The sequence below is a fragment of the Schistocerca piceifrons genome, chromosome 8 (assembly GCF_021461385.2).
Source record: "Schistocerca piceifrons isolate TAMUIC-IGC-003096 chromosome 8, iqSchPice1.1, whole genome shotgun sequence".
Classification (NCBI taxonomy): domain Eukaryota; kingdom Metazoa; phylum Arthropoda; class Insecta; order Orthoptera; family Acrididae; genus Schistocerca; species Schistocerca piceifrons.
The window spans coordinates 262723010-262750002 of NC_060145.1; the positions used below are offsets into that span (position 1 = coordinate 262723010).

The 26993-nt window shown below is 45.0% G+C and overlaps 1 pseudogene; it reads left to right on the forward strand.

The window, feature by feature from the left end:
• Positions 1–3629: 3629 nt before the first annotated feature.
• On the forward strand, positions 3630–3747 carry LOC124712649 (annotated as a pseudogene).
• Positions 3748–26993: the final 23246 nt, after the last annotated feature.

Here is a 26993-nt window from a genome sequence, read left to right on the forward strand (position 1 = left end):
TTTTGTGTGGGGACACATTAAAGATCTGGTGTGTGCACCGCCTCTACCACGTGATATAGCAGAGCTCCGGGAAGCGACTGTCACAGTCGACGATGCCATGCTTGGACGGGTATGGCAAGAATTAAATTACCGTACTGACGACTGGCGGGTCGCTCATGGTTCGCATATCGAACATTTGTAAAAAAAACTTTCAGAGTTTCTCTTGAAAATGCAGTATATATGACATCTATACAGTGTTCAGTTCTTGTGCAATAAATAATTGAATGTGTCCCGGGACTTTATGTACACCCTGTGTTTCAAGTTCTTCCAAAGTGTTCAAACAACATTACATAGGAGACGTGTGCGAAATTTCAGGATGTGTTTCTATTGGCCGCACCGAGCGCTTAGTTACAATTAGATAATCTCCGAATGCTTTCTTACTGTTTCATAGTGCAGTGAGTTCTTTAATTAGTTTCATATAATTTACATTTTCACTGTGCACGGTGCAAAATAAAATGCTTTGTAATACATGTGTAGTGGTTAGGTATGTTAATAGCAAATATTGTTAGCGTATCTTCATCTACATGGTTACTCTGCAGTTCACAATTATGTACCTGCCGCAGCGTTCATCGAATCACCTTCAAGCTATTTCTCTTCCTTTCCACTCTCCAACAGCGCGCAAGAAAACCGAACACTTAACTCTTTTCATTGGAGATCGATAATTTCTCCCTATGTAGGTGGGCGCCAATAAAAAATTTTCATACACTGAGGAGAAAGTTGCTGATTGAAATTTTATAGGAAGGTCCTGCCGCAACGAAAAACAGTTTGTTTTAATCATTGCCATCCCAGTTCGTGTATCATACCCGTGACACTTTCTCCCCTATTTCGCGATGATACAAAACGAGCTGACATCTTTGAACTTCTTGAATATTCTTCTCCTGTCCTATCTAATGCGGAACCCACAATGCACAGCGGTACTCCAGAAGAGGACGTTGAACGCTGTGTTGACTCTCTCTCTCTCTCTCTCTCTCTCTAGCACGCCTGCTGCATCTTCTAAGTGTTCTACCAGTATAGCGCAGTCTTTGGTTTGCTTTCCTCCAACTTTGTCTATGTGGTTATTACAATTTAAGTTATTCGGAGTGGTTGGTAATATAGTTATTCGTAATGGTTGGTATGACGTATGACGTAAGCCATTGCTGAATCCGGTAGTTGAAGGGAGGGTAGAAGGAAAGAACGGAGGGTTCAGGCCAAGATACACTACTGGCCATTAAAATTGCTACACCAAGAAGAAATGCAGATGATCAACGGGTATTCGTTGGACAAATGTATTATACTAGAACTGACATGTGATTACATTTTCACGCAATTTGGGTGCATAGATCTTGAGAAATCAGTACGTAGATCAACAACCTCTGGCCGTAAAAACGGCCTTGATACGCTTGGGTATTGAGTCAAACAGATCTTGGATGGCGTGTACAGGTAGAGCTGTCCATGCAGCTTCAACACGATACCACAGTTCATCAGGAGTAGTGACTAGCGTATTGTGACGAGCCAGTTGCTCGGCCAACATTGACCAGACGTTTCAATTGGTGAGAGATCTGGAGAATGTGCTGGCCAGGGCAGCAGTTGTACATTTTCTGTATCCAGAAAGGCCCGTACAGGACCTGCAACATGCGGTCATGCATTATCCTGCTGAAATGTAGGGTTTCGCAGGGATCGAATCAAGGGTAGAGCCACGGGTCGTAACACATCTGAAATGTAACGTCCACTGTTCAAAGTGCCGTCAATGCGAACAAGAGGTGACCGAGACGTGTAACCAATGGCACCCCAAACCATCACGCCGGGTGATACGACAATATGGCGATGACGAATACACGCTTCCAATTATTTCACTGCGATGTCGCCAAACACGGATGCGACCATCATGATGCTGTAAACAGAACCTGGATTCATTCGAAGAAATGACGTTTTGCCATTCGTGCACCCAGGTCCGTCGTTGAGTACACCATCGCAGGTGCTCCTGTCTGTGATGCAGCGTCAAGGGTAACCGCAGCCATGGTCTCCGAGCTGATAGTCCACGCTGTTGCAAACGTCGTCGAACTGTTCGTGTAGATGATTGTTGTCTTGCGAACGTCCCCATCTGTTTACTCAGGGATCGAGACGTGGCTGCTCGATCCGTTACAGCCATGCGGGTAAGATTCCTGTCATCTCGACTGCTAGGGATACGTGGCCGTTGGGATCGAACACGGCGTTTCGTATTACCCTCCTGAACCAACAGATTCCATATTCTGCTAACAGTCATTGGATCTCGAGCAGCAATGTCGCGATACGATAAATCGCAATCGCGATAGACTACAATCCGACCTTTATCAAAGTCGGAAACGTGATGGTACGCATTTCTCCTCCTTACACGAGGCATCACAACAACGTTTCACCAGACAACGCCGGTCAACCGCTGTTGGCGTATGAGAAATCGGTTGGAAACTTTCCTCACGTCAGCACGTTGTAAGTGTCGCCACCGGCGCCAACATTGTGTGAATACTCTGAAAAGCTAATCATTTGCATATCACATCTTCTTCTTGTCAGTTAAATTTCGCGTCTGTAGCACGTCATCTTTGTGGTGTAGCAATTTTAATGCCCAGTAGTGTATTTGAACGCATAAAGCAAGTAGTTCATGCTGTAGGCTGCAGCAGATACTCCAAAGAGAAGAGAGTAGCTGATGCACGATATCAAGGGAGGACTGTATCAACCCAATGTTAAGACAGACGTCCGAAACACCAGCAGCAACAGCAGCAGCAACAACAGAAGCGAAACAGTTGGCAGTAGAGTACAGACTGACTGTTACAGCCTTGTTCCAGAATGTTAATGGCATCATCATATAGCAAAACTACAGTTAGAAATGCTGTTGCTGTTTACATGTAAATTACTGTAGGAATTAACCACCGGCAGGGGAAGGTTATTAATTTACTACAGTAAAGCTGATACGTGAAGGTACAAAAGCAACACTGGCCTACTTCATTATTTAGCCAATTAACCACGTACCTCCCGGTTGCTGAATATCAGCTATCACACGCGAAGCTAATTAGTTTATTAATTACTTGCTGGTTCCAAGTATCGTGTTTACGTTCGCTCTCTATAACGTGTACTTCCGATGAACGAAAATCCTAAAATATTGTCTATGATAATATGGCTGCTTTAGTAGCATGGAGGTAATTGGAATATATTTATACTTTAACGGTAATCTACACTGAAGAGCCAAAGAAACTGGTGTAGGCATGCGTGTTCAAGTACGGAGATATTAAACATGCAGAATACTGCGCTGCGGTCGGCAACCTCTACATAGGACAAGTGTCTGGCGTAGTTGTTAGATCTGTTAATGCTGCTACAATGGAAGGTTATCGAGATTTAAGTGAGTTTGAACGTGCTGTTATAGTCGGGGCACGAGCGATGGGACACAACATCTGAGGTAGCGATGAAGTGGGCATTTTATTGTTCGACAATTTCATGATTGTACCATGAATATCAGGAATCCGGTAAAGCATCAAATCTCCCATATCGGTGCGGCCGTAAAAAGATCCTCAGTTTAAACACTTCCGCTGGCTACCAAACTCCCCAGACATGAATATTATTGAGCATATCTGTGATGCCTTGCCAACGGCCTTGCCGCAGTGGTAACACCGCTTCCCGTCAGATCACCGAAGTTAAGCGCTGTCGGGCTGGGCTAGCACTTGGATGGGTGACCATCCGGTCTGCCGAGTACTGTTGGCAAGCGGGGTCCACTCAGCCCTTGCGAGGCAAACTGAGGAGCTACTTGATTGAGAAGTAGCGGCTCCGGTCTCGGAAACTGACATACAGCCAGGAGAGCGGTGTGCTGACCACATGCCCCTCCATATCCGCATCCAGTGACGCCTGTGGGCTGAGGATGACACGGAGGCCGGTCGGTACCGTTGGGTCCTCATGAACTGTTCGGGAGGAATATCTGTGATGCCTTGGAACGTGCTGTTCAGAAGAGACCACCCATCGTACTCTTATGAACAGCTGTGCAGGATTCATGGTGTTAATTCCCTCCAGCAATACCTTAGACATTAGTCGAGTCCATGCCACATCGTGCTGCGACACTTCTTGGCGCTCATGGGTGCCCTATACGATATTAGGCAGGTGTACCAGTACTTTAACTCTTCAGTTTATAATGACCGTTTAACATACTCGTTATGACGTGTTCTTATCACTTACCAAGCACGAATAGTTTCGACAAGTTTAAAGTGCCTATGAACGCTGGCCCTGCCACGTTAGGAGATGCTAGACACAGTGACGTCTAGACATCAGAATAACAGCTAAAGTATGTCAATGAGGAAGGGTTAACATCTACTTTAGATTAAACAAACGATCTATGATTTGTACTAAATACTTTTATTATACTAATCACCATACACAGTGGGCTCAAATTGCGTATTTGACGTTGAAGCCAAATCCTATGTACTTAGGAAGATCCCGTAAAACTAAAACAAAAAAATCTTAATGAATGTAACTTCAATAAAATCTACTATAACAATTTTTACACTAGCATAATCTCAAGAGAGAAACAAATACTAATGTAACTTTAAGCACATCGAAAACAACAACCTTTATGCCAAAAATATTACACTGACAGTGTTATAAAACCACGAAATTGACTGTGCACTGACTACTCTATTGTAGCTGGACAATGTTGTCTATCTGCAGAGTGGCTTCCTCAAATTTAATCCCCAAGAACACACACGCAATATGTGACTGACATGGAGATGAGATGATCGTATGGCATTGTTGGCCGGGAGGCCCCATGCGGGGAAGTTCGGCCGCCGTATTGCAAGTCCTTTTTAGTTGACGCCACTTAGGAGACTTGCGAGTCAATGATGATGAAATGATGATGATCACACAACAACCAATCATCACGAGGGAGAGAAAATCCCTGACCCCGCCGGGAATCGAACCCGGGCTCCCGTGCGCGAGAAGCGAGAACGCTACCGCAAGACCACGAGCTGCGGACACTGACATGGACACGAGGGAATGAGATAAACTACGCATATCAACTCCAATCTAAAGAAGATCTGAAGTGACTGTACTCTAGTGATTCCCACACTTAGTGCCTGAGTAACGCGGTACTTACCTTTGTGCAGACTGTACCGAAAGGGCGGTTGTAGTTGGCTGTGTCTTGTGTCGGCGGCAGACGCATCGACGCCTTGCGCACCTGTAGGCCTGACATTTCCGCTCTGGCCTTAACTGGATGTCCAGTCGTAAACTGCCTTAAGTTCTCATGAGGCAAAAACCTATGTTTTTCCCTGGATAAATCAACTGGTTGTGTCCAGCCGCTAAGGTTGAGTGAGATGTACGCTGTTGCCCCCTCAGATGTTCTGCAGAACTTAACTAACTCAGCTCATATCCCGTAATCCCCAATCCGGAGATATTACAAGATTGTTAACCCAAATATGGGTGATATCAGAGCCTTATGAACACACACAGGTATTCACAACAAGATGTCTCTTAAGTGAGCCACGACACAGCGGGATGCGCAGTGTCCAGCACACGGCCTTTCTAGGAAGAGCGTAACACGAATTACTCACTCCTAATTACCTAAACTGTTGCAGCCTTCCCCCACCGTACTATGTCTCCCGCCGCAACTAGTGCCGAGCAATGACAGCTTTTGATGCAAATTCGTCGTTTCTTTGCCCAGTGGGGTTTCAGAAACGAACTGGGGTGTTTGCTAGTTTCACCCCGTCCAACGAGCGTTCGCCATTCTTTCATTTAGTAATAAACTCCGCCCAAAGAGGAGCTGACCACGTGGACTACATGTGTTCATGTGTTGTTCAGGCCATTATCACGTGATATTTGCATCCTGGCCACTCATGCTGTTGTGCTCTTGCAAAGACTGAGACGGTAGGCTGTCTGGGCGTGGCTGGGTTCTCTGTCGGGGGATGTGAACAGCAGCAGAGTCTGATCCTGGTCAAGATATGACAACTCCTTGTTAGTTCTCCACTAATTCATACAGTTCAGACCCGATCGTGCTCCATTCTCTGGCACGGTCCGGAGTTCCCTCGTAATGTTCTGGAGCTGTAGCTGCAGATGTTGACGTATGGTGGGCGGCGTGTATCTGCTGCTCGGGAGACAGAGCACTGTGCTACCGTTTGAGACATGCGAGGCGAGCTGAGACGGGAAGATGCGGCCGCGCTGCGGCCAAGGGCAGCCACCAGGTCTTCTCTAATGCGGAAGGTCGCGTCGTTCCAGTGGCACAGCGATGGCGGTGCCCGGAGTCGAAGTCTGGACCGACGATGAGGAGAAGCGGCGGGCGGATGGCGCTGTGTAGCCTTCCCGGACTGGACAGCCAGCCAGAGGTCCCTTCTTCGCGGACCGGCGGCGGCAGAGTTCACAGCGAGGATTCCCGACTGACACACAGCAGGCGCCGGCCCTGAATTCGCGGAAGGGCTGCATTTGTGGGCCTCCGCGAACCATCTGGAACAGGGCAATGAAAGGGGGTCTGAATTTATAGTCGACGGCGCGGAAGTCAATCGAGCCGGAGTGGCTTCTCGAAGGCTGGCCCAGGGCATTTATTGACACCCGGGTCGGTGTAACGCAAGTCTTGCTGCTGCTGACGGGCGCTGATTAAGCATTAACGACGGCCAACTGCGGGCGATGTCCATGGCTTGTGCGGTGGCCGAGCGGTTCTTGGCGCTTCAGTCCGGAACCGCGCGACCGCTACGGTCGCAGGTTCGAATCCTGCCTCGGGCATGGATGTGTGTGGTGTCCTTAGGTTAGTTAGGTTTAAGTAGTTCTAAGTTCTAGGGGACTGATGACCTCGGATGTTAAGACCCCATAGTGCTCAGAGCCATTTGAACCATAACTTGTGGTCTGATTTCGGCGCTCGTGGTCCGACAACACGGAAGCCAGTTACTCAATTCAATGACTAGCATCTGCTGTCTGGCTTCAGCCTCGTTACAGTTCAGGGCTCTCACTTCTCCTATAATTTTTCTCCTGTTACACTCCTCTCTACATCTCAAAAGTTGCCTTCCGCTGTGTCCCTGAGTGCTTTCTTAAGTTAAAAGTCTTTCTCAGAGCAGGTGTGGGTCTCACGCCCTACACATGTGATTGTCACGTGAATTTTGTTTACGCCTAGCCGATGACACACTTTCTGTGTTCTTATGTTTCCGCCTAAATGGAAGGGCTGTGTTCCCCTTTGAAAACAAAAATGGATCCCCTACTGCATTAAGATATTTACGTCAGTGGAGGTGAGAGTCAGAACACTCTCCCAGCAGTGACTCATTGCCGAGCGGTTATCTCCGCCGAAAATGCCAGGTCCAGTCTGCATATCATGTCCTTAACTGATCTCTCGCGGCGACGATTTGCTGGTTTATGGCTTTCCTAAGTTGAGTTCCGTGTTGCTGTGCCCAGATCAGCTTTCAAGGCTTGCTTACGCTTTAGTCCACCTCTAATCAATTGCTACTTGTCATAGATCGCTCCTCCTACTGCCTTGTAGGTAGCAGTCAGCCAATAGGAACAGGCCTAAGGCCTAATCCGTGAGTGGTGTTTACATTTCATAAAGACGCACAGATGGCCTGTGAGCACTGTATGAATACTGAGTACATCTTCTTCACTTTTTTTATCAGTCAATAAAACTGTCAACTTAGATGAGTGCACACACACACACACACACACACACACACACACACATGTCCTATCATCCTCTCCCTTCTCCTTGTCAGTGTTTTCTACATAATCCTTTCCTCTCCGATTCTGAGCTGAACTTCCCCATTCCTAACCTTATCAGTCCCCTTAATTAAAAAAAATCGCTCTAAGCACTATGGGACTTAACATCTGAGATCATCGGTCCCCTAGACTCAGAACTACTTAAACCTAACTAACCTAAGGACGTCACACACATCCATGTCCGAGGCAGGATTCGAACCTGCGACCATAGCAGCAGCGCGGTTGCGGACTGAAGCGCCTAGAACCGCTCGGTCACAGCGGCCGGCACTTAATTTTCAACATTCGTCTGTAGCACCACATCTCAAATGCTTCGATTCTCTTCTGTTCAGGTTTTCCCGGAGTCCATGTTTCACTACCATGCAATGCTGTGCGCCAAACGTGTATTCTCAGAAATTTCCTCCTCAAATTAACGCCTATGTTTGATAGTAGTAGACTTCTCTTGGCCAGGAATGCCCTTTTTGCCATTGATAGTCTCCTTTTGATGTCCTCCTTGCTCCGTCCGTCATTTGTTATTTTACCGCCTAGGCTGCAAAATTCCTTAACTTCATTTACTTCGTGGACATCAATCCTCATGTTAAGTTTCTTGCTGTTCTCAATTCTGTTAATTCTCATTACTTTAGTATTTCTTCTATTTACTCTCAATCCATATTCTGTACTCATTAGACTGTCCATTCCATTCAGCAGATTATGTAATTCTTCTTCGCTTTCACTCAGGATAGCAATGTCATCAGCGAATCGTATCATTGATATCCTTTCACCCTGAATTTTAATTCCACTCCTGAACCTTTGTTCTGTTTCCGCCATTGCTTCTTCGATGTACGGACTGAACAGTAGGGGCGAAAGACTACATCCCTGTCTTACATCCTTTTTAATCCGAACACTTCTTTGGTCGTCCATTCCTATTATTACCTCTTAGCGCTTGTACATATTGTATATTACCCGTCTCTCCCTATAGCTGACCCCTATTTTACTCAGGATTTAGAACATCTTGCACCATCTGACATTGTTGAAAGCTTCTTTGAGGTTGATAAATCCTATGAAAGTGTCTTGATTTTTCATTAGTCTTCCTTCCATTATCAACCGCAATGTCAGAATTGCGTCTCTGGTGCCATCACCTTTTCTAAGGCCAAATTGATCGTCATCTAGCACACCCGCAATTTTCTTTTCCATCCTTCTGTATATTATTCTTGGCAGCAGCTTGGATGCATGAGCTGTCAAGCAGATTGTTCGATAATTCTCTCGCTTGTCAGCTGTTGCAGTCTTCGGAATTGTGTGGATGACGTTTCTCCGAACGTCTGATGGTATGTTGCCAAACTGATACATTCTACACACCAACGTGAACAGTCGTTTTGTTGCCACTTCCCCAACGATTTTGGAAATTCTGATGGAATGTTCTCTATCCCTTCTGCCTTATTTGATCTGAAGTCCTGCAAAGCTCTCTTAAATTCTAATTCATGTACTGGATCCCATATCGCTTTTAAATCGATTCCTGTTTCTTCTTCTATTACATCAGACAAATCTTACCCTTCATAGAGGCTTTCAGTATACTCTTTTCACCTATCCGCTCTCTCTCCTCTGCATTTAACAGTGGGATTACCGTCGCAGTATGTTACCATGCTTGCTTTTAATTTCACCGAAGATTATTTTGACTTTCCTATATGCTGAGTCTGTCCTTCCGACAATAATTCCTTTTTCGATTTTTTTCACATTTTTCATGTATGCATTTCCTCTTAGCTTCCCTGCACTTCCTTTTTATTTCATTCCTCAGTGACCTTTATTTCCGTTCAGGTATTCCTATATTTCCTTGAACTAAATTTCCTTGAACATTTTTGTACTTCCTTCTTCCCTGGACACCTGATCCGACGTAAAGGTTCAACTTAGAAACAAAAGTATTGGAAAAGTATGGAGATGTAGGCCCGGAACAGCCATAATACAAAATTATCAGTGGTGCGAACTGCAGCAGCTACACCCAAATGATGGCGATGAACACAGGATTGCTACATCAGTTGCCGCCGGAGGTTCGAGTCCTCCCTCGAGCGTGGGTGTGTGTGTTGTTCTTATCATAAGTTAGTTTAAGTAGTGTGTAAGTTTATGGGCCGATGACCTCAGCAGTTTGGTCCCTTAGGAATTCACACACATTTGAACATTTGAGCTACATCAGTTTACAAAAATGGTAAGTACCAAGGAGGGGAGCGGGAAACGGAATCAAATTTCACAGCTTAAGAGGGTATTTGATATTATTTCAGTGATTACAAAATCGAGTCAAATTTACAAAGAACGCTTCAGTATGAGCCCACTAAAAAAACAGCGCCTGATGATATGGCTGCAACTCACGAACCCGGTAACGCCTTAATAAAGAAACTGGTTCAAGAAAACAGTTTTTTGCTGAGTTATTGCTAAAAAAATCTTTTAGGAGTTCCTGTGTTTTCTTATACATTCTAAATTTTTCCAGTATTTTGTATTAAGGATACACTCTTTACATTGGATGATTAGGGTACGTGTTATTGCTCTTCAGGCTACAAGCGCGAGCCTCTTTTTACTCCGGCGTCGCACTGGCCCTGTCTGAAGCTAACGCTGTAGCCTGTGGCTCGTATCGTCCGCTGTATGTCCGATAAATGAAGTGTCATTAAGCACGCTAGGCGAAGCGCCGTAACTGGCCGCACGACAGAGCTACGTCAAGCACCCTAGGGACGCACGGCCACGCGTCGCTTTTCCAGCCATCGGATTCAAAGCCTCTCATGCGCAAAACTTTTAACGGGGGCCTTTCGTCATACAGTTCTAAATACAGCTTGTTGGGAAATTTCTGTTGCAAATTTCTACTGCCTACAGAGGTGACCGTGTATTTTGAATGCGAACCCATATCCGAAAACCAGACATTTCTGTTTTTCAGCGGGCTTACGTTGAGACGTAAAGTCGCGCAGAAGACCTGTGACCATTGTATGAATACTGAGCGCATTTCTTGACTGCTTTTTTTGCCGCTAATGACAACAGCTCATTGTTGTTAAAACTTTATTTATTTACGCGTTTCGGAAATAGCCCGTGATCAGAATATCGGATAAAAGAACTGAATACAGAGTATGGTGTAAAATGATTTCAATCTTGACACTAGTATTCAAGTGACACAACACTTCGTCGTAAGTTTTTTGTATGATGATGAGCTATACTCGAAACGCGTAAACAAATGAAATTGCAACGACAAGTGCACTGTTGTTATTAGCCGCCAGAAAAAAGAAGTACTCAGTTCTACAACCATTTGAAATCACTATTTTTAATTTTTATTTAGAAAAAGAAGATCAACCGCAGACAATGTATTTACTTTGGAACAAGTAATAAAGGAAAGAGGAGAATATAACCTACATACCAACATTATACTTATGCATTTGGTTAAAGCGTTTGACAATGTGAACAAAAGCAAAATCTGTACTGTAATGTAAAGCAGTGAGTGTCCCAGTAAATTAGTAAAAACCCTAAGCAACCTACACAGCGATTTAAAAAATGATGTAATAAACACAGACGAAGTAAGAACAGAAGAAAATTTTAAGAAATGAAACAGCATGATAAGTTGCTCAAAATTAGCCATTCTTTTTATATTTTGCATTTATGGCACTTTCCTAAACTGGAGGCAATACATAAAGAAAGGTATCGAAAACTGAAAATGCACCATGTTAAATGTGATGGCGATATTGTCTTGATATTTCAAGAAAAAGAGGACGACTTATAGCTTGCACCACTTAAAATAACCTTTGTAAACAATACTGTGTTGAGATACCTTAAACCAACGAAAAGGTAATGACTTTCTGGGTCGAAGATCCGATTCGCTCCAAAATTGTTGTGATTTTAGAACGTCATCCCTCACTTACCTGCGCTGCCAAATTGATCTAGATAGTAATAAAGATCTAAATGAAAAATTGTTCTTAACGTACTTAAGAACAAAGCCAGAGAAGAAAAATATGTTATAAAACTATGACTTTTCAAGCACTTCCTCATGGGTGTGAATGCTGAGTAGCTGCAAAAAGAACATTAGGGAAAATACAAAGTGTAAAATACAAAGTGCGCCGCGCGGGATTAGCCGAGCGGTCTTGGGCGCTGCAGTCATGGACTGTGCGGTTGGTCTCGGCGGAGGTTCGAATCCTCCCTCGGGCATGGGTGTGTGTGTGTGTCCTTAGGATAATTTAATTTAAGTAGTGTGTAAGCTTAGGGGACGGATGGCCTTAGCAGTTAAGTCCCATAAGATTTCACACACACAAAGTGCAGAAATGAAATTTATGAGAGCGTTTGGTAGCCAATACAGGAAAAGAACACATGAGAAATGAAACAGTGCGACAAGAACTAAAAATGGATTCAAATTAAAGCAGAATAACCAAATACTACAAGACCTGGTACGAATTCGTACAAAAAATAGACAGTAAACGACTTCCCAACCTAGACTGGATTGTAAACCGGCAGGGAGCAGATACACTATGTGATCAAAAGTATCCGGACACCTGGCTGAAGATGAGTTACAAATTCGTGGCGCCGTCCATCGGTAATGCTGGAATTCAATATGATGTTGGTCCACCCTTAGCCGTGATGACAGCTTCCACTCTCGCAGGCATACGTTCAATCAGGTGCTGGAAGGTTTCTTGGGGAATGGTAGTCCATTCTTCACGGAGTGCTGCACTGAGGAGAGGTATCGATGTCGGTCGGGGAGGCCTGGCACGAAGTCCGTGCTCCAAAACATCCCAGGGGTGTTCTGTAGGATTCAGGTCAGGACTCTGTGCAGGCCAGTCCAATACAGAGATGTTATTGTCGAGTAACCACTCCGCCACAAGCCGTGCATTATGAACAGGTGCTCGATCGTGCTGAAATATGCACTCGCCATCCCCGAATTGCTGTTCAACAGCGGGAAGCAAGAAGGTGCTTAAAACATCAATGTGGGCCTTTGTTGTGATAGTGTCACGCAAAACAACAAGGGGTGCAAGCCCCCTCCATGAAACACACGACCACACCATAACACCAAAATGTATGACAGATATTGATATAAGCCATTGCTTAGCAGAAAATTAACTAAAATAGCTCAACAAAGAAACTATATGTGGACCTGATGAATTTTACTGTTCGCACTACACACACTGGCAGATGACGTTCACCGGGCATTCGCCACACACACACCTATTGTGTACCGTGATTCGTCATTCCACAGTTCAATCGTCCAATGTTTACGCTCCTTACACCAAGCGAGGCGTCGTTTTCTCACCTCCCGCCTAACTATCATAGTACTTGCGGTGGATCCTGATGCAGTTTAGAATTTCTGTATGATGGTTTGGATAGATGTCTAAAGACTACTGAGGTCGCTGATATGGAGTACTTGGCAGTAGGTGGCAGCAAATATGGGAAACGTCTGTTTTTGGGTGTGTCGGGATACTTTTGATCACATAGTGTATGTTGGAAGACGTAAGAAGAGACGGATAGAGAATTTGTAAAGATGGAACAGGCTCAATCGTAATCCATGAAGTGAATGCAAATACGATCTCTTGAAACATATAAGGTCTATTTAATGCCCCACTCGTCCCACAACCCAAGCATAGTACCAAGTCACTGATAACCTCGTCGATAACATGACGTTATACTCCCTTTCTTAATTCCTTTACCTAAGAAATAAGTTGGTGGCTGACTGGTACGAGCACCGAACGAAAGGAAGAATAACCTCCATCGATCATTACTTAAATGTATGCCCGTACAGAAAGAAGTTAAAATCTTAAAGCATTTCGCAGGAATTAAAGGTCGTGGTTGGGAAAAAAAAAATAAGACTGAAAACAAATATGCATCACTTATATCTTGACTACTCATCCTATTCTAAGAAGAATATTTTATGTGTATACTACACGGTGTAGTCACATTAATGTGAGCACCACCTATGATTGAGCCCTATGGGGCTTAACATCTGAGGTCATCAGTCCCCTAGAACTAAGAACTACTTAAAACTAACTAACCTAAGGACATCACACACATCCATGCCCGAGGCAGGATTCGAACCTGCGACCGTAGCGGTCACGCGGTTCCAGACTGAAGCGCCTAGAACCGCTCGGCCACGCCGGCTGGCACTATCAGAGGAGGTTATGTAAAACATGTCAGGGGGATGTGGAAAACAGTGCAGTCGTTGTCGTAATACGGAAACGGAGCGACTTCCAAAAGAATACGATCATTAGCTTTTGTGACAAAGGTGAAAGAATTTCCGTAAAGCCTAACTCTGTAAACGGTTCCCGTGGCACCGTGGTTTAAATGCATGTTGCGTGCCAAATGGCGCCGTCCAAATCCGGTGCCAAGGCAACTGTGATGCACAGCGGATCGTAGATACGAGAGTGAACGACAGCTGTGGGAGTGTGTGCGGGTGAACAGACGTGCAACTCTTGAGCAGCCGACCGCCCAGATGAACGTTGCTTCATACGGGCCTCAGAACCAGGGGCCTGGTTCAAGCACCCATGCAAACCGGTGTTCATCGGCGACGAAGGCTGGAATTTACACGACAGTACCGCAACTGGACGTCCACTGAACACGTCGCTCCTAACGGCACAATATGGGCAGATGTAAAGGTAATAGCTTGAGTACGCTTAACAATTGTGACAGGACCGTCACTGCTTGAAGTAGTGAAGTAGAGATAACATAGTGGGCCCTATTAGAGCATACGCGTACGATTTATTGTGCATAGGAATGTTAAAACGCCAGAAGACGGTAGCTAATGCAGAAAGACCTGCAGAGGGTAAATGATTGGCAGTTGACCATTAGCGTATATAAATGTAACGTATTGCTCATTTGTAGGTGAAGAGATCCATCAGTGTTCGATGACATGGAAACGCGTCAGCCGAATTTTGGCCAGAGTCCTTTCATAAGACGAGAAATATTAGACCTCCCTATATTTAAATTGAATAAAATAAGAGTAATAAAGAGAGAAATAACTGTGGGTTGATAGCATATTTATCTCGCTACTTTCTTGCTACTGGCAGTAATTATAGTGATCATCTAGCAACTTGAACAATCCTGCCGGTTAGCAAAGGGCGTAAACTAGATATCTTTGGCTGTCTGAATAGAAGATCGCTGGCCAGAGAGATCAAGTGATTTTAGTTTCAGAAGTTGGCGTTGGATCACGCGGCTTGCTAAGACTCGCGTTTTGGCCGCTTGCGAATGTGGGGAACCATGAAAACAGACGGACGCTCCCTTCTTGGGGCCGCCCGAAGCAAGACCGCCCGGGTGCTTTTTTCTGCGGTTCTATGAGTTATCTTTGGGTTCAGGGCTGTTCGAAAGCTGAGGCTAGTTAGGTGTAATTGATGATTTCCCAGTATGTTCTGAGTTCAGTTTGTCTAAATAATTTTTTATGTTATTTCCGCGATATTTTAGTTCCTTAAATTAGCCTTAGTTATATCTTACGGTTTCAAACAGGTTCTTACAATAAGGTTTCTCCAGTATTTCCGACAATCTGCGAAAATAAGTTTTACAATTAAGCCAAGTTCTCTTTGTGACTGATTGCACGTTGTGCTAGACAATGTTTCACAAAGCTCATGACGTTAAATATAGTAAATTACCACAGTGTTTCTTCTTAGATACGAGCGTTTCAGTAGCATTTGTTCAACATTTCCGAAAATTCGTGGATGTAATTTTCATAACCAAGCCAACTTTTCTTCGTGACTAGCTGACATGATCCCGGTCAGTGTTTCGTGTAGCTCGTGGTGTTTCATGGATCACCAGAGTGTTTTCTTCTCGACTTAATTTGGTTAAATGCTGGTGTGACATTACTCCCTCAATTTGCTTGTGATTTCTCGGTCTTTATCGAGTGTTATGCATCAGTCGACAAACATGGTATTAGTTAGAGCACGTGGTACTAGTCAGACCTTAGAACGTCGCGTGGCATTTGTATAGGGTCTCAATGTGATCCTTTTGTTTCCAACTTTGTTTCAATGGTGCTTTAATGTCACTCTCGATTTTTCGCATAAAACTGATGTGATTTAACTGGCGTTTCTTTGCGAATCCAGCGACGCGAGGGCAAACATGCAGATTGTTAACCAAATTGATCCTTTTGATCCTTATAGCAAACCTTGTTTCCATTATTGTCATAGTAGAATAAAATCAGTCATTTCTCCGTAAATATGCGTCCTCCTGACCCAAATATGGATGCGACTAGTTTGAGTTATTGAAAAAAAATGACGTTTTCTTGTGTTCAGTGAGTATCGGGCTTCAAAATCTCTGAATAAGACTAATGTGTGTGTTATTCCAGCGAATAGATATTGACTTCATTTCACCTCCATTCTTTTAGTTAGTTACTGATTACACAGATCTTTTGAACGATTCTTTTAGCTAAATGATGTCACTTTACAGGATATGTATACATGATTAGTATTAAAATTAATGAACATATTAATTTTTAGTCCTACTCATGTAACTACACTTAAAAACAAGTTCTTTTTATTGAAAGCTTAACGATGACGTTCCCTAGATGAGTGACAGGCTTAAAATGCCTCAAGCCGAATGAAGTAAAGGGAATATGACTTCCAACAGGACGATGCCTAGAAAAGGACTATGTACCAGACCAAGACACGAACCTAGGACCTTATCTCTTGCAGGCAAGTGCTCTACCGACTGCACTATCCAAGCATGACTCACGACTTGCACTCATAGTTTACTTTCCAGACTCTGCAGTGTTCTACCGACAAAGCTATGGAAGTATTAATCATGACTATGATCACAGTTCTATTTTCACCATTACTTCATCTGTCACCTTCCAAATTTTTAATGCTTTATCGACTAAGCTAAGCAAATATGTTTTCGGCATATCTACATCTACATCAACATCCATACTCCGCAAGCCACCTGACGGTGTGTGGCGGAGGGTACTTTGAGTACCTCGTATTGTTCGTGGAAAGAAAGATTGTCGGTATGCCTCTGTGTGGGCTCTAGTCTCTCTAATTTTATCCTCATGGTCTTTTCGCGAGATATACGTAGGAGAGAGTAGCAAACTGCTTGACTCCTCGGTGAAGGTATGTTCTCGAAACTTCAACAAAAGCCCGTACCGAGCTACTGAGCGTGTCTCTTGCAGAGTCTTCCACTGGATTTTATAATCATCTCCGTAACGCTTTCGTGATTACTAAATATGATCCTGTAACGAAGCGCGATGCTCTCCGTTGGATCTTCTCTATTTCTTCTATCAACCTTATCTGGTACGGATCCCACACCGGTGAGCGGTATTCAAGCAGTGGGTGAACATGTGTACTGTAACCTACTTCCTTTGTTTTCGGACTGCATTTCCTTAGGATTCATCCAATGAATCTCAGTCTGGCATCTGCTTTACCGACGATTAATTTTATGTGGTCATTCCATTTTAGATCACTCCTAATGCCTACTCCCAGATAATTTATGGAATTAACTGCTTCCAGTTGCTGACCTGCTATATTGTAGCTAAATGATAAAGGATATTTCTATGTAATCGCAGCATATTACACTTGTCTACATTCAGATTCAATTGCCATTCTCTGCACCATGCTTCAATTCGTTGCAGATCCTCCTGCATTTCGGTACAATTTTCCATTGTTACAACCTCTCGATATACTACAGCATCATCTGCAAAAAGCCTCAGTGAACTTCCAATGTTATCCACAAGGTCATTTATGTATATTGTGATTAGTAACGATCCCACGTCACTCCTCTGTGGCACATCTGAAATCACTCTTACTTCGGAAGACTTCTCTCCATTGAGAATGACATGCTGCGTTCTGTTATCTAGGAACTCTTCAATCCAATCACACAATTGGTCTGATAGTCCATTTGCTCTTACTTTGTTCATTAAACGACTGTTGGGAACTGTATCGAACGCCTTGCGGAAGTCAAGAAACACGGCATCTACCTGGAAACCCGTGTCTATGGCCGTCTGAGTCTCGTGGACGAATAGCGCGACCTGGGTTTCACACGATCGTCATTTTCGAAACCCTAAGCTGATTCCTGCAGAGTAGATTTCTAGTCTCCAGAAAAGTCATTATACTCGAACATAATATGGGGTAACACAACCGTATATTTGATAAAGGACATTTTGAAGTTTTACACTTCCGCTGTTTTCACAACTATTCAGTTTATTATATCTTGCACGATTCGTCGATTTCGCACTTACAGGCATTTTCAGGTGCAGTATTTGTCGATGTGATGTACAATTATCCTATTAAATAAATGTCGTGTGACTAGGGCCTCCTGTTTGGTAGACCGTTCGCCGGGTGCAAGTCTTTCGATTTGACGCCACTTCGGCGACTTGTGCGTCGATAGGGATGAAATGTTGATGATTAGGACAACACAACACCCAGTCCGTAAGCGGAGAAAATCTCCGACCCGGGCCCCTAGGTTGACATTCCGTCACGCTGATCACTCACCTACCGGGGGCGGACCATTATCCTATTAATAAACAGCAATATAGCCGATACGAAAACCAGAACATAACGTGAAAACCACAGAACTAAAACCAGAGAGCTTACTGGTTGCAGAAATAGTCATCTTTATAACTAATACCATACCAAGCTGACAATCCAACATCTACATCTATATACACTACTGGCCATTAAAATTGCTACAGCAATAGGAAATGGAGATGATAAATGGGTATTCATTGGACAAATATATTATACTAGAACTGAAATGAGATTACATTTTCACGCAGTTTGGGTGCATAGATCCTGAGAAATCAGTATCCAGAACAACCACCTCTGGCCGTAATAACGGCCTTGATACGCCTGGGAATTGAGTCAAACAGAGCTTGGATGACGTGTACAGGTACAGCTGCCCATGCAGCTTCAACACGATACCACAGTTCATCAAGAGTAGTGACTGGCGTATTGTGACGAGCCAGTTGCTCGGCCACCATTGACAAGACGTTTTCAATTGGTGAGAGATCTGGAGAATATGCTGGCCAGGGCAGCAGTCGAACATTTTCCGTATCCTGAAAGGCTCGTACAGGACCCGCAACATGCGGTCGTGCATTATCCTGCTGAAATGTAGGGTTTCGCAGGGATCGAATCAAGGGTAGAGCCACGGGTCGTAACACATCTGAAATGTAACGTCCACTGTTCAAAGTGCCGTCAATGCGAACAAGAGGTGACCGAGACGTGTAACCAATGGCACCCCACACCATCACGCCGGGTGATACGCCAGTATGGCGATGACGAATACACGCTTCCAATGTGCGTTCACCGTGATGTTGACAAACACCGATGCGACCATCATGTTGCTGTAAACGGAACCTGGATTCATCAAAAAAATGACGTTTTGCCGTTCGTGCACCCAGGTTTGTCATTGAGTACACCATCGCAGGCGCTACTGTCGTCTGTGATGCAGCGTGAAGGGTATCCGCAGCCATGGTCTCCGAGCTGATAGTCCATTCTGCTGCAAACGTCGTCGAACTGTTCGTGCAGACGGTTGTTGTCTTGGAAACGTCCCCATCTGTAGACTCAGGGATCGAGTCGCGGCTGCACGATCCGTTACAGCCATGCGGATAAGATGCCTGTCATCTCGACTGCTAGTGATACGAGGCCGTTGGGATCCAGCACGACGTTCCGTATTACCCTCCTGAACCCACCGATTCCATATTCTGTTAACAGTCATTGGATCTCGACCAACGCTAGCAGCAGTGCTGCGATACGGTAAATCGCAATCGCGATAGGCTACAATCCGACATTTACCAAAGCAGGAAACGTGAGGGTAAGCATTTCTCCTCCTTACACGAGGCATCACAACAACGTTTCACCAAGCAACGCCGGTCAACTGCTGTGTGTGTATGAGAAATCTGTTGGAAACCTTCCTCATGTCAGCACGTTGTAGGTGTCGCCACCGGCGGCAACGTTGTGTGAATGCTCTAAAAAGCTAATCATTTGCATATCACAGCATCTTTTTCCCATCAGTTAAATTTCGCCTTTGTAGCACGTCATCTTCGTAGTGTAGCAATTTTAATGGCCAATAGTGTACATATTCCGCAAGCGGCTGTAAGGAGTATGGCGGAACGTACCTTGTAACACTACTAATCATTTCCGTTACGCTTCCACTTGCAGACTGAGAGAGCGAAAAACTCATGATTATATGGGTCCGTACCAGAGTGTCTTTCTTTTGTTATCTTCGTAGTTCTTACGCCAAATGTCCATTGCTGCAGTGGAACCGCCGTGCACTCAGCTGCAAATTACCGTTCTCTAAATTTTCTCAATAGTATTTTGCAAAAAGAACGCCGTCATCCCTCCAGGGATTCCCATCTGAGTTCATGGAGCACTCTCCGTCACACTCGCGTGTTGATCGACCCTGACGCTAACAAATCTAGCAGCACCCTTCTGAACTGCTCCGACGTGGTGGGGATCTCAGACATTCGAGCAGTATGCAAGAATGGACCGCACACGCATATATGAGCTACACTTTGCTAAGGCTCTCCCAATAAACCGAAGTCGGCCATTCAGTTTTCCTACTAGCTCGTCATAATGCATCCCTGTGTAGTCATTCAACGAAGATACCTTCCCGTATGGTGCCAGTACCATCCGAATGTCATACAAATCTGCATATTCCATGACACGATCAAGCGGCCAAATGTAGACCCACAACGAGGCCCCTTTCAAACCTCGTCAGGTGCTGATACGTGGTGGACAGCGATCACTCAACATCTGAAGCTGCTCATGTCCCGATGTACTCTACCGGTCTAGGTAACAACATTAAAAACAAACAACGCTGCCCGCATCTCGTGGTCGTGCGGTAGCGTTCTCGCTTCCCACGCCCGAGTTCCCGGGTTCGATTCCCGGCGGGGTCAGGGATTTTCTCTGCCTCGTGATGGCTGGGTGTTGTGTGATGTCCTTATGTTAGTTAGGTTTAAGTAGTTCTAAGTTCTAGGGGACTGATGACCATAGATGTTAAGTCCCATAGTGCTCAGAGCCATTTGAACCATTTGAACCAAACAACGCTAATGAACTTTGGCGGCCGTTCTGCGTGTTACAGAGAGTTGCAACTCTAACCGTTTACATACCTGTCGATGTTGCGTACGTGTGCGGAATAACACTGACATCCGACCATATCTTCTGGGTTCTCCACCTTTTCTCGCAGCCAGTGTATACGAGGGTCATTCCAAAAGAAATGCTGACGATTTTTGTAAAAATGCAGTTTTCATTCTGCATGTGTGAAAGTTTTACAATGTGTAGATACATCCTTTCCGCTTGTTTTCAAACTTAGTTCAACCTGTTGCCGTGTATGGCGCCGTCATAGCATGTCTTCAAGATGACTGCTACACTTGACGTTCGTCAGAAGCAACGTGCTGTCATAGAATTCCTGTGCTGTGAAAACGAGACAGTGGGAAACATCCACAAGAGGTTGAAAGAGGTGTATGGAGATGCTCCTGTAGATCGCAGTACAGTTAGTCGGTGGGAAAGCAGGTTACGTGATGAAAGTGGGCACGGCAATATTGAGGATTGTCCTCGCAGCGGCAGGCCCCGTACTGCACACATTCCAGACATTGTGCAGAGAGTTAACGAACTGGTGACTGCTGACGCAACGTTGGGATAGGGGAAGGAAGTGTTTGCAGAATACTGAAAGTGTTGGCGTTAAAAAAGGTTTGCGCCAGGTGTGTTCCCAGGATGCTGAAAGTGGCTCTTGCTTGTGGACATCATGCCAAGTGGAACCATCATAAATTCTGATGCATATGTGACGCCACTGAAGAAACTTCAAGCTCGACTGAGTCGTGTTCGACCACATCGGTAAAAGCAGGATGTTTTGCTGTTGCACGACAATGCACGGCCACATGTCAGTCAAAAAACCATGGAAGCGATCACAAAACTCGGATGGACAACACTGAAACACCCGCCTTACAGTCCTGACTTGGCTCTATGTGACTATCATCTCTTTGGGAAACTTAAAGACTCTCTTCGTGGAACAAGGTTTGAAGATGATTACCCCCTTGTGCACGCTGCCAACAGTGGCTCCAACAGGTGGGTCCAGAATTTTACCGTGCAGGTATACAGGCGCTGGTTCCAAGATGGCGTAAGGCAGTTGAGAGAGATGGAAATTATGTGCAGAAATGAAATGTTGTTCCTAAAGGATGTATATACACACTGTAAAACTTTCAAACATGTAGAATAAAAGATAGATTAAAAAAATAGTGTGCATTTCTTTTGGAGTGACTGTCGTATCAACCCTGAGAGTAGTTCCATAGAGAGTATCAGGTGCAATAGAATTTGTGTCTTCATATACAAATATACAACCTTATTTTCAAAACATCACGAAATTATTTATACACTCCTGGAAATTGAAATAAGAACACCGTGAATTCATTGTCCCAGGAAGGGGAAACTTTATTGACACATTCCTGGGGTCAGATACATCACATGATCACACTGACAGAACCACAGGCACATAGACACAGGCAACAGAGCATGCACAATGTCGGCACTAGTACAGTGTATATCCACCTTTCGCAGCAATGCAGGCTGCTATTCTCCCATGGAGACGATCGTAGAGATGCTGGATGTAGTCCTGTGGAACGGTTTGCCATGCCATTTCCACCTGGCGCCTCAGTTGGACCAGCGTTCGTGCTGGACGTGCAGACCGCGTGAGACGACGCTTCATCCAGTCCCAAACATGCTCAATGGGGGACAGATCCGGAGATCTTGCTGGCCAGGGTAGTTGACTTACACCTTCTAGAGCACGTTTGGTGGCACGGGATACATGCGGACGTGCATTGTCCTTTTGGAATAGTAAGTTCCCTTGCCGGTCTAGGAATGGTAGAACGATGGGTTCGATGACGGTTTGGATGTACCGTGCACTATTCAGTGTCCCCTCGACGATCACCAGTGGTGTACGGCCAGTGTAGGAGATCGCTCCCCACACCATGATGCCGGGTGTTGGCCCTGTGTGCCTCGGTCGTATGCAGTCCTGATTGTGGCGCTCACCTGCACGGCGCCAAACACGCATACGACCATCATTGGCACCAAGGCAGAAGCGACCCTCATCGCTGAAGACGACACGTCTCCATTCGTCCCTCCATTCACGCCTGTCGCGACACCACTGGAGGCGGGCTGCACGATGTTGGGGCGTGAGCGGAAGACGGCCTAACGGTGTGCGGGACCGTAGCCCAGCTTCATGGAGACGGTTGCGAATGGTCCTCGCCGATACTCCAGGAGCAACAGTGTCCCTAATTTGCTGGGAAGTGGCGGTGCGGTCCCCTACGGCACTGCGTAGGATCCTACGGTCTTGGCGTGCATCCGTGCGTCGCTGCGGTCCGGTCCCAGGTCGACGGGCACGTGCACCTTCCGCCGACCACTGGCGACAACATCGATGTACTGTGGAGACCTCACGCCCCACGTGTTGAGCAATTCGGCGGTACGTCCACCCGGCCTCCCGCATGCCCACTATACGCCCTCGCTCAAAGTCCGTCAACTGCACATACGGTTCACGTCCACGCTGTCGCGGCATGCTACCAGTGTTAAAGACTGCGATGGAGCTCCGTATGCCACGGCAAACTGGTTGACACTGACGGCGGCGGTGCACAAATGCTGCGCAGCTAGCGCCATTCGACGGCCAACACCGCGGTTCCTGGTGTGTCCGCTGTGCCGTGCGTGTGATCATTGCTTGTACAGCCCTCTCGCAGTGTCCGGAGCAAGTACGGTGGGTCTGACACACCGGTGTCAATGTGTTCTTTTTTCCATTTCCAGGAGTGTACATCTTAAAATACACAGACATGAGGTGCAATAAATGGAACGGTTAAAGTAATTATAACGAACTGTGCAGATTTCTGTTAAGCGACATTTTCACGTCGTTTTATTATCTGACCAGCAAACTGCTGTTTTTTGTTGATTCAGAGTTAAAAATGTTACAGTGAAAGAAAGTTGGCAGCAGCGAAGCAAGAACAATGATATTCACGCCATAGCCTGGATTCTGAATTTATGCCACGGTATGATGCGTAATACCGTGTTCGAGAAGAGGTCACGGGGGACACAAAACTCAATAAAGGCAGGAAAGTGATTATATTAAAGGTAGAGCGCAGTATGAGGTGCACGTGTGCGCGTACATGTTTGCAGAGGCACTACAACTGTTGAGAGACCGGCACGGCTGAAGTTGATTTGATTGATCCAGAGTCGTCTGCCGCGAGGGGGAGAGCCGTTTTTATTGCTTTTAATTGGCTTTCAAGTTGACTCAATCTGGCGGTCGATTCAGTCAATTCAGTGGCAGCCGGATAGTTTGCCCTGTGAAGGTCGAAGGTCTGCAGCTCTGAGCAAACTAAACTGACCCATGTTCCGCACGCGAGGGAAAGAACTTCATTTTCTCCGGGACTTAACAGAGGCTCATTGTATGACAGTAGTTTGATTCTAACTGCTGCCACAGCCCACAGAAAATCTGGGAATATATTTATTTCACAAATTACATTGCAAAATTAATTTTGCGGGCTATTCATTGCGTGCCGTCTGTAGTAATAAGTTCCCGACATATCTGTGCCACTGTCACTATAACTTTACACATGCGAACAAGAATACGAGGGTCACTCCAAAAGAAATGCACACTATTTTTCTTTTTAAATCCATCTTTTATTCTACATGTTTGAAAGTTTTACAGTGTGTAGATACATCCTTTAGGAACAATATTTTCATTTCTCCACATAATTTCCATCCCTCTCAACTGCCTTACGCCAGCTTGGAACCAGCGCCTGTGTACCCGCACGGTAAAATTCTGGACCAACCTGTTGGAGCCACTGTTTGGCAGCGTGCACAAGGGAGTCATCATCTTCAAATCTTGTTCCACGAAGAGAGTCTTTCAGTAGCGGTCGCGCGGTTCCAGACTGTAGCGCCTAGAACCGCTCGGCCTCCCCCGGCCGGCTAACTTTCTTCGCTTCTATTACCCACTTTTTCATCATAGTTACCTTCTTTGTAGATCTTTTCTTTCAAAACGTCTGTGATGGCCATTTTCAGAGATATACATTCGTCTTCTACAGAACCGCCTACTGAGCTACTCCTTGTAGCAGTATCTATAGCCTTACAGAACTTCAACCGTATTCTTCACTTCTTAGTACTTTCTTATTACATTCCTTTACGTTTTGATTCTTTCTGATAAGTCTCTTAAGTTTCACCCTACTCCTCATCACCTCTGAATTGTGGTCTGCTCCTGAGTACGCCTATCAATCCAGTATCCGATTTCGGAATTCAGGTCTGACCACGATATAATTTTACTAAACTTCTCTCGTATTTCCCGGCCTTTTCCATGTATAGCTCCTCCCCTTGTGATTCTTGAACAGAGTATTCACTATTACTAGCTGAAATTTATTGGAGAACCCAATTAGGCTTTCTCCTCTCTCATTCCCTTTACCACGCCCATATTTTCCCGTAACCCTTTTTCTTTTCCTTCCCCTACAACCGCATTCCAATCCCCAATGGCTATTAGGCTTTCATCTACCTTTACTTACTGAATTAACCGTTCAATATCCTCATCTCTTCATCTTATGCCTGGTACGTCGGTACGTACACATGTAATATTGTCGTCGCTATTTTTCCTGTCGATTTTGATGGGAACAACCCTATCACAAAGCTTTTCACGATAACTCACTCTCTGTCCTACCTTGCTATTGATGACGAAACCTACTTCTGCTGCTGTTCATACTACGTCACTCATCTGACCAGAAATACTTGTCTTCTTTTACTTCACTTTACTGAGCCCACTATATCTGGATATCTAGATCTAGCCTTTGAATTTTCCTTTTCAGAATTTCTAGCTTCCCTACCACGTTTACACTTCTGATATTCCAAGCCCCGCTTCGTAGACCATTACCCTTTCGTTCGTTATTTGATCTTTATCTCATGGTCACCTTCCCCTTCAGCACCTTCCCGAGTATCCGAATGGGTGACCGGAATATTTTGCCAATAGACAGGTTATTAGGACCCTTTTTTAATTACAGGACACATGTCCTGTGGATACACGTAATGTGTCTTTAATGCAGTAGTTTCCATTACCTTCTGGATTCTCAAGCCGCTGATCATTGCTGGTTCTTCCGCCTTTAGGAGCAGTTTCCCACCCCAATAGTAAGAGAGTGCCCTGAACCACTGGTCGCTGCTCTGCACGTTTTTGACTGAATGAGGGTGACTTCTCGTACCGGGAATCTTCAGCCACCAATGCTGACGATTTTTATTTAAAATTACGCTGTGGCGGGGTTCAGTCAATATCTAACGCCGACCTATGGAAACCGACTGTTGCCAGAAAAGTAGTCGTACGAGCAACTTGGGACAAACAGACGTGTGGGGAGACTTCGTGATTCATATTGAAAACCCACAGTAGGGAAGTTATACAAAATAAGTTCGACGACGTTCCGAAGGCAGAGCGCCCAAGAATGTTGTGAAACAAACCGACATTTTCCGGAAATAAGCCGACATTTTCCCATGACACTAAGCGTAGTTCGACGCAAACGAAGAACAGTATTAGCTTTAGCGAACTTCATATACACATTAAGTAAACTATATTGTAATCACAGAGTGGTTATAAACAATTTGAAGAGCTTGCAAGGGTGTTGTCGGATTGGTTGCAATGAGAAATAAGCATTAAGAAAAAAAATGCCGTACGTTGGACCGTTCTCGAGTTAATTAGCATTGAAGTTAACTAATCAGGCCGTTGGGAATGCAAACTAAAGGGGTGCATCAGAGACGGTGTCATAAAACGTATTCTTCGTTTGGTTTCTTAAAACCGAGCAAGAGAGCAATATAAAAATTGGACATGGGACGGTAGCAACTATCGAACCCGAGCCAAAGGCGGAACAGACCCTTGCGCAATCATCTACGCTATTAAACCAACTGTGCAATATACAGAATTTTTTCTGAACTACTACTTTTCAAAAGATCCTATCCTGTAACACCCTTACAAGCTTTTCAGATTGTTTCTGATGCCAAAGGACCAGACAAAATGCTCCTTGCGATATTTAGGCTCAAATGGTTCAAATGGCTCTGAGCACTGTGTGACTTAACTTCTGAGGTCATCAGTCGCCTAGAACTTAGAACTACTTAAACCTAACTAACCTAAGGACATCACACACATCCATGCCCGAGGCAGGATTCGAACCTGCGACCGTTGCGGTCGCTCGGTTCCAGACTGTAGCGCCCAGAACCGCACGGCCACTTAGGCCGACTGCGATATTTAGGATAGACACTCGGTATGAATTACTTTGTCAGGATGTTCGCTATGATTTTTAGGTCTTTATATGTGCAAAGGAGAACTGGGGTGCCACAGGGAGTGAAAAAATTTACGAGACGTCGAATTTTGTGCGGGAATCTGGA